The sequence below is a fragment of the Nomascus leucogenys genome, chromosome 16 (genome assembly GCF_006542625.1).
Source record: "Nomascus leucogenys isolate Asia chromosome 16, Asia_NLE_v1, whole genome shotgun sequence".
Classification (NCBI taxonomy): domain Eukaryota; kingdom Metazoa; phylum Chordata; class Mammalia; order Primates; family Hylobatidae; genus Nomascus; species Nomascus leucogenys.
In genome coordinates this window covers 94,663,758-94,684,731 of record NC_044396.1, presented here as the reverse complement: position 1 = coordinate 94,684,731, position 20,974 = coordinate 94,663,758, and the positions used below count along the sequence as shown (strand labels likewise).

The 20,974-nt window shown below is 55.0% G+C and overlaps 1 protein-coding gene and 1 long non-coding RNA gene across 5 annotated transcripts in view; both read left to right on the top strand.

The window, feature by feature from the left end:
- Positions 1–2,089, top strand: part of JRK (Jrk helix-turn-helix protein) — a 28,176-nt gene extending 26,087 nt beyond the window's left edge. For 3 of the 4 annotated variants that reach the window (XR_004026173.1, XR_004026174.1, XR_004026171.1), the window contains exon 5: positions 1,666–2,089. The gene's annotated coding sequence lies outside the window, so the exon portion shown is untranslated. The remainder of the gene's footprint in view (positions 1–1,665) is intronic. The other variant, XR_004026172.1, reaches the window with a different exon arrangement.
- A 9,480-nt stretch (positions 2,090–11,569) lies between these two features.
- LOC115830659 lies at positions 11,570–13,644 on the top strand. Its single transcript, XR_004026199.1, has 2 exons — positions 11,570–11,675; positions 12,482–13,644. It is a non-coding gene; the product is annotated as an uncharacterized LOC115830659 (long non-coding RNA).
- The last annotated feature ends 7,330 nt before the right edge of the window (positions 13,645–20,974 follow it).

Genomic DNA, 20,974 nt, shown 5'->3' with positions numbered 1-20,974 from the left:
AAATGACATAATTTGTCTTATTTGGTATAAAAATTATATAGGAAGTGTTGTCAAATATGAAATGGTGTTTGGGTTTCTTTGGGCTGTGTTTGTATAAATATGTTATTGGTATGTGTTCCCAAATCATAGGAAACTCCTATAATTCTGATATGACTTAGTGTACCTTATCAGTAATAATTATAATTATTATGTTAAATTATGTGCCACAGAGGTAACAAATTTTCTTGTCAATGGTGCTTTTGACTGTGGCTGCCCTAAAACCTTTTGTCATTCATGGACAATTGTTGTCTTATTTTGGTCCTTCTTAGAAGGTGATTTTATAAAAAGCTATAAAACTACAACAGCTGCTCTTGCATACAAGTTTTTAATAGCTTTGGAGATGGTGACATCAGAATAAAAGAAAAACTTTCAGGACCTTTGGAGGACTGAAATGTTCAGGAATGTCAAGCAGAGCAGGAATTAACTACAGCAACTGAACTATTACAAGACTGAAGTAATCATTTTGACTTTTCACTTAAAATGTTGCTAATCCTTTGTTTTCCTTTTTCAGAACCAGGGAAACTTTTCTTTTGAGTGATTAACAGCATTTAACAATTTAGTATCTTCCTGTGAACAAAATTTATAACATATTTCTTTTTCCTCTACCTGATTTCTCCAGAATTTGGAAGCTATTTGTGGCAATACAATTATTTACATAAGTACAATAAGAATCTCTCTTTATGTATGAGAGGACACACTTGGAGAAACTGGTTATTTTACCAAGGCTTTGACTGGAATGGTGTGCTTTCCTTTAAGGAATCAAACTTGACTTACAGAGCCAATAAAAGCCCCTTGGGAAAACTGGCCTCATGTTTGTCTACACAGCCCCTGTACAGAGTTCCTGACCTGTGGTAGGTAAAGAATGTCACTTTCTGACAGGCCCACCAGACCCAAGTTTTATCTTGGAACCTCAGGAGAAGAGGATCTCCCAACTCATAGATATTTGATGATACGAATCCATGGCTGCACTCAGCTTTAAAAAAGTCTTATTTGAGACAAAGTTCCATCAAAGCCAATTTAAAAGCCTTTGTAGGCTGGGCATGGTGGCTCATGCCTGTAATCCCAGCACTTTGAGAGGCCGAAGTGGGTGGATCACTTGAGGTCAGGAGTTGGAGATGAGCCTGGCCAACATGGCAAAACCCCATCTCTACTAAAAATACAAAAATTAGCCAGGTTTGGTGGCATGCACCTGTAATCCCAGGTACTCAGGAGGCGGAGGCAGGAGAATCACTTGAACCTGGGTGGCAGAAGTTGCAGTGAACTGAGATCATGTCACTGCACTCCAGCCTGGGTGACAGAGGAAAACTCCGTCAAAAAAAAAAAAAGCCTATGTAAAAATTAATTATCCTTGCTGCACTGAATACAAATAATTAGGCCAAGTATAATAGAGAAAACTAGTCCTACCATGATTTGTGTTTATTAAAAATGGGAAACTGGAGAAAGAAAAATTATGTTGCAAAACCTATAGTACACCTGTTGTTAGATTCTAGTCTTGCCTAATGTTTTAAAGTTTTTATTATTTTCTACACTTTTGACTTAATTCTAATTTTTCTTGGCTACAACTCTTCAAAATAATGTTTTTGATTTTTTCTTCTGTATTTTTCCCCCATTTTTCCTGATCTGGAGTCACTGAAAACTAAGCTGTGCTTTCATAACGCCCTGTGAACTGAAGCTAGGCAACTTAAACTTCAGAAGAAAACAACAGCAACCTATTTACATACGTAAGCCACTTTCATACCTGCCTACTAATGTATGGGCTTCAGAGTAATGTGGCCTATATTGATTTTTCCCAGATTGTTCTTTTGTTTGTTGTTGTTTTTCTCCATTCCTCCCCCTATTTTCTTTTCATAGGACAAGAGACTTCACAACAAAGCTCATTCTAAAAATAAGCTTTTCTAATAATTCTGGACCTAACTGTAGAGGAATAAACCATCCTAGCCATGAGAGAGCAGACAAAACCTGAGACCAGAGACCCATTTTCTTCTAAAATGCTTTCTCCAAAAGATTTTAAAAAAGAAAAGGGGGAAAATGTGAAAGGAACCTATCTTGGGGCCCCAAAATCACTAAGCTAAAAGGAAAAGTCAAGCTGGGAATTGCTTCGGGCAAACCTGCCTCCCATTTTATTCAAAGTCATCCCTCTGCTCACTGAGATAGATGCATCTCTGATTGCCTCCTTTGGAAAGGCGAATCAGAAACTCAAAAGAATGTAACCGTTTGTCTGTTACCTACCTAAGACCTGGAAGTCCCCTCCCCACTTCCAGTTGTCCCACCTTTCCAGACCGAACCAATGTTCATCTTGCACATGTTGATTGATGTCTCATGTCTCCCTAAAATGTATAAAACCAAACTGTGCTCTGACCACCTTGGGCACATGTCGTCAGGACCTCTGAAGCCTGTATCATGGGTGTGTGTCCTCAACCTTGGCAAAATAAACTTTCTAAATTAACTGAGACCTGTCTCAGGTTTTTGAGGTTCACAATTAATAGTCAATGACGTGAGAGAGAAGCCCTCCTCCTCTCCCAGTTATGGACCTTTCTCTCTGTATTACCTTGCACCCAACTCAGACCAGAAGGCACAGAAGACCCCATGACTCTTCTGCCCTCTGTGTTCAATATGCCTCTCCCGAAAAGAACACAGCCCCACCTAATTGGATGTGCTGGCCTGTGTGGACAGTGTTGAAGCCCCACTAAGCTTCCCAAATGTTATCTATATAAATGGCCCCTAAACCACTCCACTTGGGAGCACTAACTTCCATTCTTTGGAATCTGTGTACCCTGTTGGCCTTTCTCAAGCATTGTGTGCAGATAAACTACATTTAACCATATTCCATATTTCCTGATTTGTTTTAGGTTGACAGGAGCCTCCGGCACCCTCACGTAGCCTCATCGTCACCCTAGACAAGCTGACTGCAGGCTTGGCTCAGAGGTCAGCTCTGCTGGACACAGGGAGGGGCAGGCAGAGGCTGGGTCTGATGTGCAGCTGCAGGGCCAGTGGAAAGGGGCTGCCTCACGAGGAACTGTTTTCTTCCCACTTCCCTTCTGAGGTCTTGGGATGAGCCTTGAGCAGATGCCCCCATTCCACCAGCCTCCCATTCTGGCCTCCCCTTCTTCTCACACCCAGTTGTCTTCCTCCTGCCCAGGTCCTAGAGGCCAAAGGCTTTTCTGCCTGCACAGGGCAGGGGAGGTGTCCAGGGCTTTGAGGGTCGTAAGGATGGCCCAGATGCCTGCCCTTCCCTGGGTGGGAGAGCCACCTGCCCACCTTTCCCCAAGGCTACTGCCCAGGCTCTCCCTTGGCTGGCAGCCTCCTCCCAGACACGAGTGGGCCAGGTGGTCCTCTCTCTTAAGGGGGTGGCCGAAGCCTGGATCTTGCCCATGTGGTGCTGCAGTTCCCCTGGGGTCCCTGAGGGAAGCCAGGGACTCTGTGGCTCCATGGCAGGGAGCCCTGGGCTTGGATGCTGTGCCATCCTTACAGCCATCTGAAGGGCTGGCCAGGCTGGGGATGGGGAGAAACCTGGACTTGGGGGTGGTGGTGGCAGCTGGTGTCACCTCTTCATTGCAGATGGGGGCTGAGCTCAGCAGGCAGGGGCCGCTGAAGACTCACAACTAGGCAGAGGGGACGCTAGAACTGAGCACACATCTGTGGGACCAGGAGCTGGGTTCATCCTTCCGTGACCCTGACTCTTGGTGAAGAGACACCCTGAACTGGGCAGGGTGGCAACCATGACAGGCATGGGGAGGTGGCAGGTCCCCAGGCTCATATGCTCCTTTGCACAGGGGGGGCCTCTGGCCTGTGGGCAGGGGCGCCCTCCCAAGGCTCAGCCCTGCCACCTGCAACCCACTTTACCCAGAATAAGTAAGTCACATTGCCCATTTTTCAGGGCAATACATTTTAATAAAGAGTTGTATTTTCTGCAAGACCCAGAGTGAAAGCTGTCTCTTCAGCGACAGGGTTCACCGCAGCTCAGGCTCACTTCCGTCATGAGCTGTGTCTCATGAGGACTCTCATAAACCTCTCTCTCTCTCTCTCTGTCTCCCTGCTTCCAAAAATGAAGCCGCCAGCTCTCACCATACTTTGCTGTTGAACTGAATGACAGATATTATTCAAACCCCCCACCCTAGGGTTCAAGATTAGGGGAGCAGGACAGAGTTCAGGGCAGCTTCTAAGAGGGAGGAGCCCCGACTGGGAGGCCTTGGAGGATTCTTCTGTGACGGGGGGCATACCGGGGGTCTCTGAGGCCGCTCATGGGTGCTGAATGCTCTGGCCTCCCCAGGGCTCAGCCCAGCCTCCGCTCTGCGGGACCCTGGGGCCAGGGTCTCCCTCTGACAAGTGGTCTCAGGCCTTCTGCCCACCACCCTCGCCAGTGGCCTCATCACGGTTTGTTCCTGAAACCAGAGTCTGCGCCTCACTGGCCCTAAAGCCTCAACCTCCAGCGCCCCTCCCGTGCCCCATGACCCCTTCAGCCTACACACAAGCTTTCTGTTTGTGATGGGGTCACTGCCCCTCACAGAGGGTCACCAATGAGGGTTGCTTATGTAAGAGCAGGGCTGCATCCACAGCTTGCAAAGGACAGAAGTTGAAAAAAACTGCTTTATTGCAGCTCAACAATTAAGTAAATAAACAGCCTTTCTGTTTATGGAACTCAGTCATGGCATTTAATTAACTGAATCGTCCTCTGTAACATCTGCAGGGGTCATCAGCGTGCTACGGGCTCCTCTTTCATTCGTATTCATGTTCTGCTTCTGGGGTGATACCCTGAGTCAGAACTAAGAGATGGGGGCAGCTCAGAGGAGGCTGAGTCAGGGTCTCTGCGCTGCTATTTCAGGACAAATGTGTCCCCTTACTCTCAAGGCTTCCTTGGAAGCTGACCGCACGCAGTGAGGCTGTGCCTTTCCTCAACTGTGCTTGGGGACCCTCCATGGAGTACCAGGGCCAGCCTTGCAGGTGCCTTGGAGCTGGCGGGTGCCCAGAAGGGGGAAGGAGGCAGCAGTGGGACAGGAGAGGCCTGACAGAGGGGATGCTCCTGGCCTGAGCCTCGCACTGCCATTGGTGCAGAGCGAGAAACCAGGAAAGGCCTGGGTGGCCCCCTGTGCTCACGGGGTGGTGGGCAGAGACTCCCTTACTTGTGACTTGAGAGGGAGCCCCTGGCTTTCTGAGCATGTGGGTGTGTGCCCATTTCCACGAGGGGCTGCTTCTGCAGTCCCTGTGTGTGTGCTGCCCATGTGTGGGAGCGTACATGCATACATGCACTGTGGCAATGCATACATGCACATGTGTGTGCCAGAAGCTGGAGGGACAGAGCCTCCCCTGGCCAGCCAGCCCTGCTGGCCAGGAGCCTGCAACCACCTGCCTCAGTCTTCTCCAGGAACGACCCAGGGCCATTTTCCTCCAGACCCTTGAGGCGACTCAGACTCCCGCTCTGTGGAAAGGAAGCTTGAACCCTGGCAGCTCCTTTCTTTGTGCTGGTTGAGTCATAAGAGCAAATCTCAAAAGCCCAGAGACTCCCCCTAGATGAGGCCCAGCCTGGGAGACCCTCGCCCTTGATCTCTACTTGGCCCAGGCCCTTCCACGGTGGGTGCTCCACAGATTCTCCCGGATGCAATCCCAACAGACTCACCCCAGCTGCTCGCTACCTGCCTTGGCTGGGCCCTGGGTTGGGCCCCCCACTGTTATGTGGCTGCCACGATGCCCAGCCCCGGTTCACAGCCCTTAAGTACCTCCTCCCACGAGGGGCAGTGCCGAGCCCCTTCCACCTTGTGCCATGATAAAAGGCTTACGGGGGTTTCTTACTGACTGAATTTTATTTTTTGACATTAAATGGTGCAGTGGGATGGTGAGCCTGGCTTCCCGGTTCATAAATGGGATGAAAATGTCACTGTGATTCCGTTAAAACCTTTAGAAAGGATGGTTGTGTCACCCAGATCTAGTTTGCGAACCTGCTCCAGCTGCTGTGTCTCTTGGGGCCAAGTGGCCTGCCCTGTCCTCCCTTTTCTCCACTGGTGCTGGCCCTCCAACCCCCGTGTCCTGCTCCACCGTGAGCGCCGGGCTGAGCCAGTGTTGAAGCTGTAGATGTAAATCTATAGGCCAAGCAGTGCTGAGTGGAAGAAGCCTGTCTGTCCATCCACCCATTCCCCTGTCCGTCCGCCCACTCATCCCCCCCATCCGTCTGTCCACCCATCCATCTGTCCATCCGTCCACCCATCTGCCTGTCTTTCCGTCACCCATCCCCCTGTCCGTCCATCCACCTATCCCCCTGTCCGTCCATCCACCCATCTGCCTGTCCGTCCATCCACCCATCTGCCTGTCCGTCCATCCACCCATCTGCCTGTCCGTTCAGCACCCATACGCCTGTCCATCTGGCACTCTGGCCCTTACTGGCTGGCCTGCTGTGACTGCTCCCTCCTGGACCTACTGGGCCAGGTCTCCCCACTCCACAGGAAGTGGGTCCAGGCTTCTCCCTGGTGATCTCAGTACCAGAGTTCACAATGTGCTCCTTGTCAGTCTCCCCCTGACTTCATACCCGCCTTGCCCAGCATCCCCACTTTGGAGGTGGAGGATAGGGTCCCTGAGAGGGGGAGCAGATTGGTGGGGCTGCAGGTGTGAATGACCCTTGGAGCAGGCCAGCTGAGATCCTGGTTCCTCACCTAGTGTGTGGAGCCCTCCTCTCCTGCTGTCTGGATTCGGACTTTGCTCCCTGGGGCCCAGGCTGTGCGGCACTCCTGCACCCTTCTTCAGGGCAGCATGTGACGGAGGGTCTTCTCAACTCATTCCAGAGGGGCGTTGAGGCCTGGAGGAGCGGGTCCCGTGTTGGCTTTCCTGGGAACCCATTGCAGAGGTGGGCGGTTCGGCCTCCTAACTCACTCACGGTCCACCCACTGCCTGCCAAATGCCATGAGGGCCGCAGCAAGACTGAGCCCCAGAAAGTCTCTGAGGTGGAGAAAAAGCTGTGGGGCCTCGGGGTGGGTTCAAATGGGCTCTCTGGGCTCAACCCATCTCCGCTCCAGGAATTAGGCATCCTTGGCTCCCAGGCCCCGGTGGGAAATGAGAGCCATCCACGTGTGATTCTGGGATGGCCATGGCAGCATGGGCAGACACAGCCGGTTTCGGGGGTGTGGGGGCGGACCCTGGTGATGGAGGCCTCCTGGGGAGAGCGGGCTTCCCCTGGTTGGGGCTCTGCCGGCTGGGCCCGCACAGTCCCCAGGCTGTGCCCTCAAAGTGGGAGAATGAGGGAGGACAGCAGGAATCAACCTAAGGCCATGCGGAAACAAAACCCCTGGAAAAGGGCACGGCTTAGTCCGTTGGGAAAAACCGAGAATCCTAACAGGGGCTTTGCGCCAGTTTGATTGGGGCTGGACCACGCCCTCCAAAGGCTTTACTTTGTAGAGATTCATAACAGCCTTCGCCAGGGAACGATGTGAGGGGTGGGTTCGCTCTCGAAGCTGCAGGGAGACAGGCCCCTGGAGCAGAAAACAGGGAGCGTTGATCACACTCGGGGGCGGAGGGAGCCTCGCCCAGGCCCTGCTTCCGCCTGTGCTCACTTTCTCACAGTAAAATACCTTCCAGTAAGGCTTTGGAGGGGCTGCTCCACCCGCCAAGAGCCTCCAGGGCTCAGGCTGGGCACAAACGCTCACGCCTGTAGTCCCAGCACTTTGGGAGTCTGGGGTGGGCCGATCACTTGAGCCCAGCAGTTCAAGACCAGCCTGGGCAATATAATGAGACTCCATCTCTACAAAAAAAATTAAAAATTAGCCAGGTGTGGTCACTCACGCCTGTGGTCCCAGCTGGGCCATGGGGAGGCTGAGGTGGGAAGATCACCTGAGCCCAGCAGGTGAAGGCTGCAAGATCGCACCACTGCACTGAAGCCTGGGCGTCAGAGTGAGACTCTGTCTCAAAAAGAAACAAACAAAACAAAACAAAAAAACCAGCCTCTAGGCTCCTCACTGTCTCCCTCCAGCTCACAGAGACCACCCACGAGGACGCATGGGGGAAGGGTGGCAGGGGGAGGCTCTCCCCCCGACTGTTGCCCCCCACACCTGGAAAGGGCTCCCCAAAGGTGCCCAGCCCAGGACGTCTTCCCACTGTTGTTGGCACGTCAGGGGCTCTGTGCTGCTCTGTGCTGACGTACAGCCCCAAGCACAAAGCCCTCCTTCCACTGAGGAGGGCCTGGGTACCTGGGAGGTGAGTCAGCCTGGGGTGGTGAGTAAGTGGCCTGCATCATGCCTCGCTAGCTGCCGGCACCTGCAGAAGAGTTGCCGTGGGAGGGGAGGGAGGGAACAAGCCCAGCCTCTCCAAGCTGAGCCGGGGCTTCTCTGCTGCGCAGCCAGCTGGAGGAGTTGTGCTCAGCTGGGGCCCTGGTGAGCAGGGGATTTGGGGTGTGTGTGTGTGTGTGTGTGTGCGCGCGTGCGCGCGCCCCACAGGCCTCAGACAGAGGGAGCTGGGGCCCAGAGCCAGGAAGATGATGAGAAGGGTTTGAGGCTCTGCTGTGGGCTGGGTGCTGGGCCATGGGTCCCCAGTTCTCCCACAGCCTCCTTCCCCTCCACGCTGTCCCTGCCTAATTGGTCCCCCCATCCTCTGGAGCACTGGCAGCCCCAGCACCTCCTGCCAGTCAGTGCTCTCCACCACCCTGCAGGGGGGACATGTAGTTATAACCCAGGAACAGAGAGGAGCAGGGCCTTGCCCAAGGTCACACAGCACCCACCTCTAGGATGCTGGGTCTCTGCTGGGGACAGAGTCAGACTCCCGGTGGGGCACGGTGGCTCACACCTGTAATCCCAGCACTTTGGGAGACCAAGGCAGGCAGATCACTTGAGGTCAGGAGTTCGAGACCAGCCTGGCCGACATGGTGAAACCCTGTCTCTACTAAAAATACAAAAATTAGCTGGACATGGTGGCAGATGCCTGTAATCCCAGCTACTCAGGAGGCTGAGGCTGAATTGCTTGAATCTGGGAGGCAGAGGTTGCAGTGAGCCGAGATCACACCACTGCACCCCAGCCTGGGCAACAGAGTGAGACTCCATCTCAAAAAAAAAAAAAAAAAAAAAAAAAAGAGTCAGACTCTCCTGCCTGAGGTGGAGGAGCAGAGTCCTGTCCTGTCCCTCACTGCCTAGGTGGGGAGACCAAGGCTGACGCTTGTGGTCGGTCCTGGCCTCCCGACACATGATTCCTGCACCCACCGGAGCCTAGGGCACAGCTGCCTCCCTGTCCACTCTCCTCTGGCCTGCGGGGTGCCAGGGATGTTGGGAGGGTGTCTTGGTCTGTTTGTGCCCTAATGACAAATTCCTGGGGCTGGGTAATTTCTAAAGAGCAGAGATTTATTTCTCAAAGCTCTGGAGGCAGGAAGTCCAAGGTCTAGGCACCGGGTCTGGTCCGGGGAGGGACTTCCTGCTGTGCCCTCCCATGGCAGAAGCAGAGGGCAGGGCGGGGGCACTGCGTGGAGCCTCGTAAGGGCCCTGGTCCCGCAGGAGAGCAGCCTCACGGACTCATCACCTCTCAATCCTGTCATGGTGGTAACACCTGGCTTTTGGAGGGGGCACATTTGCACCACAGCAGATGTGGAGAGGGCAAGGCCAGGTGGTGGGCTGTGGGGTGTCCCCACCACAGCCCCTTTCGCAGGGGACTCGGGACACTCCAGGGACCCCTGGCTTCACTCTGGGTGATGCTGTGCCAGTGTGTCCCGTTCTCTGGCCCTTTGGTGGACGGGTTGCTGGGCAGTGCCCTGGCCCTTGAATCTGGCTGGTGCCTACCCTGACTGAGAAATTTCATGCCCCCGAAGTCCACACCTGGCACAGTAGGTTGGAGCTCAGGGACTGCCACAGGCCTCCAACTCCGGACGCCCTTGTGGAGTGGCCTCAGCCTGGACTGCTTTTCCCGGCCGAAGAGCAGACTGGAGCTCCACAGCCTGGGAGGAGCCAGCCTGGGGCTGCCACAAGCCTCTGATAGCATCAGTGGGTGCAAATGCCCATCACGTCAGTGTCTCCTGGGACTGCCAGGGGATGCCAGGAACTGGGTCCAGGGATGCCAGCCTCTGCACACACTCCCTCTCTGGCAGCCTGGCTGTCCCCTTCTGGCCCCACTGCCCTGGGCACACTGCTCAGCACCTCGAGCCCCTGTGTCAGATGCAGAGCCAGGGATTCACCCTGGGGGAGCAGCTGTGGCCTAGACTGCCCAGGGCTGGGCGGGAGCCGGGTAGGGGATGTGCCCGTGGGCAGGGGTTGACCTTCTAGCTGTGGACCAGCCCCGGGCAGCCAGTGGGCCGGTGGGAGGCAGAGGCCAGACGGCCAGGTGGGGCTGTCGCCTCCTTGGTCACAGCCCCTCCCAGGACAGCCTCTCAGCTGGAGGCAGGGGCTGTGCTGCCGGTGTGGACCCTGCCGATGGGTGGGTGGCACAGACCCGCTTCCACACAGACCCGGGCTTGCTGTGTTTTCTCTCGGGGAACAAACAGTGCCCTCTGCTGGACTCTTCAGGGATTGCAGGTGCCCCGACCCAGAAAGCAGGTTCCTCCGGGATCAGCCCAGAAGCAGGGCAGCCAGAGGCCGGGCAGGCGTGGATCTGGGCAGTGAAGGTGTGTGTGAGCCACAGGCACTGTGTGACCTGTGGGATGCAGCGGGGCCAGGGCCAGAGGATCCCAGAGGGCCTCTGGAAGGCTGGGTGCAGTGGCCCTGCAGGAAGGTGAGATGCAAATTTCGGAGGAAAGGAGGGGAGTGGAGGAAGCGAGGAAGCCCCTGGCAGGGGCTGGGGTGCGGCCTGGGTCCCCCGTGACAGGGACTGGGCTGGGGCCTGGGGCCTCTGTGGCAGGGGCTGGGGTGGGGCCTGGGGCAGCAGGGGGCCAGCAGGGCTGGGGGAGCCGCATGTCCTTGGGGCCCCCAAAGGCCCCAGTCTCACTGGGGCAGGGGCCTGGGTCCAACTCCTGGGGAGGTGGGTTCTTGGGGAGAGCCCAGGATACGCAGGGAAGGGCAGGCATTGGAGGTTGCACCACAGGACGGGCTGGGTGGACGGGCCCGGCGCTGGGCAGGGGCTCACTGAGGCCTCACGGGGGACAGGGAGGAGGGCCTGTGCAGCCCGCTTTCTTCCTCCTCGCGTTTCTCTCCTTGTTCCCAGGGACAGCTCAGAAAAGCTTGCCTCTCCTTCCATACCTCCGATGGCCCCCCTCCCATACCTTCTGCTGTCCCCTCATGGCCACCCCAGGTCCCTGTCATCTCCCAGAACACTCCACCTTCAAATCTTCCCATCTCCCTCTGGCTCCCCGCCGCCCCCAGGGAGACCTCAGTGCCCAAGCACGGACCCCTCGGTGTCGACAGGAAAGTTGTTCCTTCCTGGGCTCGCGCCAGGCTAATTCCTCTGGGGGGCCAGAGTGCCAGGCACAGGGCAGGCAGTGTGTTTCCTACATGATGGGCAGGATGAATGGAGGCCATGGCTGCAGGGACGGATGCTGGGAGGGCACACCTGAGGGCCTGCAGCAAGTGTGGAATGTGGACACGTATGGGCCAACAGAGGCTCAAAGACCAGAGCTCAAGCCTAGTAACGGATCCTTCTTTCTGGCAGCTTGGACAGGAGGACCAGACCCTGTCCCGGCCCCAACTCTACTCCAACCCCAGGCATGCACTGAGCCCTGGCCCCGTCCCCTGTGGACCGTATGGAGGGTGAGAGACCACGGGATGGGTGTCCACAGGTGTGTGCTTTGCTCCTAACCCAGAGAAGCCAAGAGCTGTCTTCCTGCCTCCTCCCCCACGGTGACTCAGTGCTGTCCCTGGCCACACTGCTCTCCTCTCGCCCCCACCACAGCTCCACACTGACTGAGGGTGCAGGTCCTCTGGGTGACAGGCAGCAGTCCTGGGGGTGGACGGGGGAGCTGACTCATTGTAGTGGGAGGAGAGGTGTCACAGCTGAAGTCCCTGGAGTTTGGATCCCCAGCCTGTCCAGGTGGCTCCTGGGAGAACACCCAGGGCTACACCTTCCCGGCAGTGGGGAGGTCCCCTGGGCACCAGAACAAAGACCCCTTCACTCCAGGCTCCACCCTCAGAGGCCATGGGTTCCTGGACTTTGGTCTCTCTCAGTCACCAGCTAGCACCAGTGGCCTCTCTACTGCAGGGGTCAGGAGGCTGTCCTGAGACATGGCAAGAGGGACTGGCAGGGTGTTGGGAGGTCCCAGGGTGGGATGGCCCCAGAATGCCCTGCTGGCAGTGGCCCTCAGGGGAAGCAAACTTCTGCCTTGCCCTGTACCCATTCAGACAGCCCCTGCATCAAGGGGCTCTGTGGGGACACTGGCTGAGTCCAGGGACTGGGACCTTGCAGAGAAGAGGCACAGATCTTCCCTCTCCCAGGGGTTACCGGAGCTGGGCCGTGGTCCTGGTTGGGGCAGGGTCCTGGTGTTGGAGGGGGCGGGGCCGTGGTGCTGGATGGGGTGGCCCCTCTCCCTGCAACCACAGCAGCAGCCTCCTCCTTCCAGTGCCTCTACGATGCTGTCCCCCGACTCCGGCACCATGGTGCTACCTCCTCTGGCATCACAATTCTGCCTCACCAGGACCACAGGGCCATGGCCCCAGAAAGTGGCCACTGCCTCACTGGCTGTGAGTGTGGGTGGGGCCTCCTTCATCACACTCGGAGAAGAGGACCCCTGGGCTTCACCAGATGAACCTGGCAAGGGGTGGGGGGGGGCAGACCACCAGAGAGTGGTGGCCCCCACTGTACGGCATCCCTGCGGTGCCCCCCGACAAGCCTCTGAGGGGAGGCCCCATCTTCCCCATTTTCCGTGAGGAGCCTGAGTGAGCAAGGGGTGGATGCGACCCTTACCCCAGAGCGAGGTGGCTGTGTCTCCCTGCCCTCCCTGCACTCCCCTTTCACTCGTGGTTCTCAGGGGCATTTGTCCTGGGGCCACCAGGGGAGAGGGGTCTGGCCCTCAGACTGTCCAGAAACGCCTGGCGGGGTGGGCCTCTGCCACCTGCCCCTTGCCCACACAGGGCAGGGCTGTCGCCTGCGCCCCTGACAGCTCCAGCGCCCCCGCGGCCCTGAGCGAGCCCTGTCCAAGGTGCTGAAGGAGAGGCGCTGACCCCTCGGCTGTTTTGCTGCTCACTGATGCCCCCGCAAGGGCCAGGGAGGGTCAGGAACGACTTGGGTCTGAGAGTGCCCCTGGGCCACCCTGGGGAGCTGGTGTGTGTGTGTGTGTGTGTGTGTGTGTGTGTGTTTGTCCCAGTCGACAACCAGTGAGGAACTGAGGCCTCTGCCAGACGCTGTGTGAATAAGCTTAGAAGCAGACGCCTCCTCAGTGGAACCCTCAGATGACCCAGCCCAGCTGGCACCTCCACTGTAGCTCAGAGCCACCCTGAGCTGAGCCCCTTCTGAGTTCCTGATCACAGAGGCCAAGTGAGGGTACAAACAGTTCCTGCTGTCTGGCACTCCTTGGTTCTGGGAAATTTGTTGCACCGACTGGCATGGGATTGGGTAGGCCGCCCTCCACCTCCAGGGGCATTCGCTCAGTAGTTTCATGCCCCAGAGCCCCCAGTGAGACCAATTGAAGCTGGCTTCTGGCTAAGAACAAAGCCTTGCCCAGCTCTTCCCCCTTCCAGTCCTGCTTCTCCTGAGAGACTTCCTTAGTAAAGCTCTTGAACAAAAGGCCTCATTGTATGCTCTCCTTCCAGGGAGTCTGACCTGAGACAGTGGCTGTTCTTGGCAGGGTTGACCATCGCTCTGCAGGATCCTGGGTGATGAGAGTGGTCTCTCTCTGGGGTCTTCCTCTGAAATGGTGCTGAGAGATGATTCCTCGTGGGTCTGTCATGTTTCTGCACATGGCCAAGTTTGTTCTGCTCAGGGCTGGCTGGACCCAGCACTCCCCTCGCAGGAATGGAAGTGGGGTGGGGGTGGGGGGTGAGTAGCATCAAGTCATCGAGCCAGGTCCTGAGCAGAATAAACATGGTCAACGTGGTTGAAGACCCAGGCCCTCCACCCTTGTTCTGCCAGAGCAAGAGGTGGGCTTTCCTTGGGAGGAGGCTGAGAGAGCGAGCGTGGGGACAGGTGGAGAAGGGGACTTGCCTCCCAACTTTGATCGCAGCTGGAATCAAGGGACCTGGGTCCCTGCTCTCACCAGGCTGGGAGCACCGACGCCAGCAGAGGGTGGGAGTCCTGGGTGCTAGAGGCACTGGAAGGGGGCTACGGTTGATGGGGCTCCTTTGGGGCACCCACCTAGACCCCAGTCTTCTTCTCTGTGAAGTGACTGGCAGGTCCCTGCCCAGCTCCCCCTACCCTGGTGTTCCAGTTCTCAGGGTGTTTGCCCCTCCCTGAGGCTGAGCCATCCCTGGACCCCTGCAGCTCTCAGCACTTCCTATCTCTGGCAAAGGCCACCTGCAAACAAACCAGGAACTCCTCAACATCAGGGTGTGATGAATCACCTATGGACTTCCCCAGTGCCCCCTGTCACCAAAGGAAGTCTCCAATAAAGCACTGTTGAGCAAAAAAAGATAAATCAATATGAGGGCTCCTTGCTAAGCAAACTAGGAGTGAGCAAGGAATCCGACTCACTAGCTGAGGGACTGGCAGAGGAGCTCGACTCCCTGGGACCTCACACCTTAGAGTCATCCCAGCTCTTATCCCAGGGATGTATTCCTTTTGGAGCCTCTTGACCCTTGCCTGGACAGAGAATAAAGGAACAGAGTCTTCCAGGCTTGCACAGCTGCCCACTGGCCCATCACCTCCCCATCCACTCCTCAGGAGTCACTCAGGTTTTTTCCTGAGACCCCAGCAGCACCAGTGAGCTCTCCTTCTGGGCTCCAGAGTCTCTGGTGCACACTTCTAGAGTCCCTGGAGGGCTGTACCCTAAAGATCTGCTCATCTCAGATTCTAGGAGGACTGCAGTTTGGGCTTATCCATTCTTGGGCCTTAGGAGGGTGGATAGGTGGGTGGGCCAGAGCTGGGTGGGGGATGAATTTCTAGATGGGAGAGTGGAAGGTTAGGGGTAGATAAGATGGGTAGATGGGAGAATGATTACACTGATCATGGCATTAACAGTTACACAGATGATGAGTATGGCCACAATGGGAAGTTGGGCATGGAGTGTATTGGTGTTGAAAGTGTTGGGGGTTGTAGTTTCATTGTAATTGGGTGATGATAAAGATACAAGTGATGGCAATGAGGATTATGTTAATGAAGATGATGATGGGAAAGATGACCATGCTAGCGCTGACGATCATAATGATGATGATCGTGTTGAGGTGGAGGTGATATTAATGGTAGCAATGATGGTGACAGTGGTGTTGTAATGAAGGTCATGAGAATGACAGTGGTAAAAATGGTGATAATCATGATAGTGTTGTTGAACTCATGAGGATGATGGTGATGATGGTTGTGATGGTGATGCTGCTGCTGCTACTAATAATGGTGTTGATATCACTATCAATTATAGTGATAGTAATGATGGTGATGATGACAGTGATAGTGATGATGATGGTGATGATGGCAATGATGATGATAGTGGTGGTGGTGTTGATGGTGATGGTGATGATAGTAATGGTGATGGTTATGATGGTGAAGAAGATGATATTATCTGTCATAGTGTTAATGATGATGGTGGTGATGATGATGATGATGATGGTTGTGGTGGTGAAGACAATGATTATATTATTTTCCATCATAGTGTTGATGATGATGGTGTTGACGACGATAGTAATGATGATGGTGGTGATGGTGGTGATGATGATGGTGATAGTGATGATGAAGATAATGATGGTGATGGTGATGATAATGATGATGATGATGGTGGTGATGGTGATGATGATGGTGATGGTGATGATAATGATGATGATGATGGTGGTGATGGTGATGATGATGGCGATAGTGATGATGGTGAAGATAATGATGGTCATGGTGATGACGATGATGGTGATGGTGGTGATAGTGATATCACTATCAATAATAATGATAGTAATGATTATGATAATGGTGATGCTGATGCTCATACGATGGTAATAGTTATGATGGTGAAGACAATGATGATATCATTATCTGGGATAGTGATGATGGTGAGAGTAATGACAGTAATAACCAGCATGGTGATGTCAAAGGTGATAAGTTGGGGGTGGTAATGAGGGCATTTGTGTCAGTGTTGGAATTGGTGGTAGTGGTGACATTTGGTTTTGGTGGAGGCAATGAGGGTGTTGGCCAGGTGGGTGTCATGGGTGGTAATGATGGTAGTGACGATTGACTGTCAGGCTCTGAAGCCACAAGTGGACTGACAGCTTTTCCTAAAACTGGCTTAGCTGACTGTCCACAGATTTAGACCATGCCTTCTTCAAGCCCCTATCCCTGTTGTGGGCTGGCTGGGGACATTCCCTTTAGGTTCTGAAAGCCTTCCATGGAGGCTGTGGAATGGACTCAGGCCCCTCCCTATCAGCCCAGAAAGAGAGACCAGGGCTGAGGGCTGGTATGACCCATTGCCAAGGCAGTTTTCATCTCTTTGGCCTCTTGTAGGCATTTGTGGGAGAGAGAGTGTTGTTTTCTCCAGAGCCAGGATGGAGTGGAGATGACAACCCCATTCCTGGCTGTTCCACTTGTCCTCAGATTGTAGCCTGGGCAGGTGACATGGCTTAATGTTCCCAGTGTCCATTGAAGAAATCTGAGGCCAGAGAGGGGAAGTGACCAGGTTGAGCTCAAAGCTGAGTCCCTGCTCCTGAGTCCTCCCTTTCCCAGGGACCTCTCTGTCTGGGGCAAGCCCACCTTGTGTGGCAGGCTCTTCCCTAATTGAGAAGTCACACTCCTGGATTCTGTGCCCACTTCTGCCCCCTCTTCTCTGGGGGCCCCTCCCTGCCTTGGCAGGCTCACCTGTAAGGGGGAGGGGGCCCGATACCTGTACAGTGCTTCTGCATGATGCCTTTTCTTGGCGGGTCCAGCCAAACCTGAAGAAAGGAGGGTGGGAGAGAAGGAGAGAGAGAGAGAGAAGGAGTCAGAAAAAAGTATAATGAGTCATTGGTTCAGCTGGTAGGTGGCTTGGGCTTCCAGGCAGTTAGTCGCAGAGAACGAGATTCTGTGCCAGTCTCCAGCAGGACGGCATCTGCCCCTCCCATTGGTGAATAAAGCCATGCAGTAATGTCACTCGGCACTGTCCATAAGCATGCCACTCTGCTGACTAATTCTTTTTAATTAGAAACAAGAAGGGCAAAAAATCGTTGTCCTTGGGAAGCTTGACAAGCGTGGGTTTCAGAGGCTGAGCTGCTGCTGCCCACCACTGCTCCTGGACTCTTGGGTTCCCTCACCATTCTGGACTTAGCCAGGGCTAAGTCTCAGATTCAGGCTGGGTAGTTCTGGGTCCCCCTAACTTGGCGAGAGGCTCAGCAAAGCAGCCTGGGAGTGGGGCAGCTGCTGTTCTCGCCCCTGGTGAGGTAGGTGGGTATGACATCTGCACCTGCCCCCCAGCACGCTCACTGAGTATCCGCGGTGGGGGCTGGGCCAGGTGCTGGTCATTCAGGCATGAGCAGGGTATGGTCTATGCTCTCAAGGTGCCCCCGGGCTGGTGGCACAATGAGCATTCAGGGGTGCCCCAGGTCTGTGGGAGCCCAGGGCAGGAAATGTGTCTGAGTCAGAGGGCATCCTCCATGCAGGAATTTGGAGCTGGCCCTTGGTGGACACGGGAGGAGCCTCAGGAACAGGCATGGTCTGCAGCACCCTTGAAGTGTTCCTCATCGCCCCCATAACCTCCTGCCAGTCTGCCTGTGCCATATGCCTGTCTTGAGCTGGGAGAGGCTTGAGGGCTGTGGAGTTTTCTCAATAGGAGACCCAGCGCAGGGCCAGTGCAAACCCATACCCATTGATAATCATTGTAATAAGAGCCGAACAGTGACGTGGAGCAAGCACTTTGTGTGCCAGGCTCTGCCCGACCTAATCCTTGCTGTCCGCCTGCCAGGTGGGCACTGTCACCACTGCGATGATTACTGCAGCACAGGCAGGTTCTTGATTGTTGCTCAGCAACTTCACACTGAGAGGATTGAGAGTCAGATGTCAGAACACAAAATGGGTATTTCAGCAAACGCTTCGAAATTCATCAGACCCCTCAGCACTGGTAGCCCCAGAAAGAAAACCTCTCTTTAGTGACAGCTTGTTTGAAGAAACAAGCTAGAAGCAAGTCTCCTCGAAGGCCAAGCTTGAAAAGCCTTCAATATGGCGGGGTCTTCCACACCCAGCTCTGGGTGCAGGAGCTGCTCGTCAGCTGGGGTTTCATCTGATCTTTGAAATGAAGTGGAATCTTCCAGAGGCTTGGTGACAGAACATCATCATTCTGATCGCTGGCTCAGCTAAGCCATCCCATGAGTCATGCACTCCTGGGAGACCCTCCACATGGCTGGGTGAGGAGATGGGGCTACAGGGACTCACAGCCTAATCCACTGCCTCTGGAAAGCTAGGCACCAATATGTGATTTTCAGGGATTCCCTGTTACAGGAAACAAGGTCTGAATTGGGATATCCTGTCCTTTCTGTGCCTTAGGAAAGTGGATTGAGAAACTTGCCCACAGCCACATAGCCAGTAATGACTACGACCAGAACCTGAGCCCAATACCTTCCCCTCAAAGCCTTACCCTCATCAGTAAAACCATTGTCAGCCAGAAAGCAACCTGGAGTTGGGGTGCTCATATAATGAAGGTGATGGTAGTGAGGGGGAAGTGGCAAGCACTGTGGTGTGGTGATGGTGACTGAGATGTTGATGATGGGAATAACAATGAGTAGTGGTGACAGTGGGGGGTCATGGTTATGAAGCGCTGATAGTGGAAGGTCACAGTTATGAAGGTAGTGACAGTGGGAGGTCATGTTTATGAAGCGCTGATAGTGGAAGGTCACAGTTATGAAGGTGGTGACAGTGGGCGGTCATGGTTATGAAGCGCTGATAGTGGAAAGTCACAGTTATGAAGGTAGTGACAGTGGGCGGTCATGGTTATAGGGTGGTGACAGTGGGAGGTCATGGTTATGGGGGTGGTGACAGTGGGATGTCATGGTTATGGGGTGGTGACAGTGGGAGGTCATGGTTATGGGGGTGGTGACAGTGGGAGGTCATGTTTATGGTGTGGTGACAGTGGGAGGTCATGGTTATGGGGGTGGTGACAGTGGGAGGTCATGTTATGGAGGTGCTGACAGTGGGAGGTCATGGCTATGGGATGGTGACAGTGGGAGGTCATGGCTATGGGATGGTGACAGTGGGAGATCACGGTTATGGGTTGATGGTGGTGGACACAGTGGTGATGGAAATCTTTGGTGGTGCTGGCTATGACAGTTGCATTGATGAATAGTTGAAGTGGTGGTTTTGCTGGTGGTGGTAGGACTGCCTGGGGTAGTGGTGGAGAAAATGAGATTGGTAGAGGTGGAGATGATGATAGGAAGTTTACCAGTAAGATGGTGGGCGTGGTGGGGATGTAACAGAGTTCCTGGGTGGCAATGTTGGTGAAGAATGAAGGTAGGGTGCTGCTCGTGGTTTAGTGTAGTGTGGAGAGTGTGGTCATGATGGCTGTGGTGGAAGGGGCTGTGGTGGGGTGGTGGTGATGGGAGGCCACGGTGATGATGGTAGATGGGTGGTGATGGTGCTGATGGCAATTGAGATGATAATGGTGGTGGTGGTGATCACGATGGTGGTGATAGTGCAAGGAGGCCATGCTGTTGATGGCAGTTGAGGGGGTGATGGTGGTGGTAGTGGTGATAGTTGTGGTGGTGGGAGAGTTGGTGGTTTTATGGTGGTGATGGAGGTGATGACTGACAGTGGGGTTGGAGGAAGTGGTTGTGACAATAATTATGGCAACTCATAAGCGGGAACATTCAGCATTCAGGTCAGAGCCTGAGCTCCTTGTGGGAGAGCAGTAGACCTTGGTGAGCACGCCTCTGGGTGAGAATGGCATCTAGAGTCTGGCCCACCCCTCCCATGGCCAGTAGCAGGGCTCCTGGGAGATTCATGGCTCCTGGAGCAGCTCCTGCTTATGAAAATTGGGCAACAGTGCACTCACCAGTGGCTAGCGCACGCCTTAGCCTTCCGCCTCTGGCAAGGGTGGGCTCCTAGGGCTCCTGAGGCTGGACTGGGGGCCCTGGGGTCTCCGTGTCCCCATCCTGTGTTTTGGGGGACAATGCCTGGGCACTGAGAAGCCGCTTGACTGCCCCCGGTTGCCCATCTCACCTCCTTCTCTCTGTCAGTTTCTGGATCTCTGTCCCGCATATGGAAAACCTGACTTCCCAGGGCCGAGCTCAGTGTCTGGGGGAGCCTGACCTCCACCCTGAGGGTCCCTGGGGAGAGACAGGGCTCTAGGAAGGAGGAGCTCCGTGGGATGAGGGGCAGGGCTGTCAGGGCAGGGGAGGCCTGGGTTGAAGCCAAGCCGCTCAGGTGCTTGTTCTCAGTTCCCTCAGGCAGGGAGGGCAGGAGGAGGGCTGAGGCTTTAGTCCTGGAGGTTTTGGAAAGGAAAGGGGCACATTCAGGTGGGTTTCAGTCTCCAGGAGTGGGTCTGGGGCCTGCAGAGGCTGCTGAGGGGTGTGGAGAGGCCCACATTTCTGGAGCTCAGTGGGGCATGCTTGGGGGTGGGGTGCGGATCCAAGGGTGAAGCTGGAGGGGTATGCACCCCTCCCGCCCTGTGCCTTCTCCCTGACCGCCAGCTCTGGGGACAGGGTGTCTGTAGCGGTGAGACAACTGCCCCCATATTGGCCCTCACCTGGTCCCCCTCTCCTCTTGGGATCCACAGTCTGTGGACCCAGCCTCCGTCTGGACGCCCTGAAAGGGCCTGGCCTCCCCTCTCCACTCCTCCTCTTTCTGGGGTGAGGAGCACCGCCACTGTCCTTAGGGAGAGCCGAGGGCTGGAACCAGAGAGGGACAGAAAGGGTTAGAGACCGACAAAGGGGGACAGAGCGGGACAGAGAGGCAGGACAAAGATGAGGCAGGGGCAGGAAGAGATGGCGGGGAGAGGTAGAGAGATGGAGAGACAGGGACCACCGAA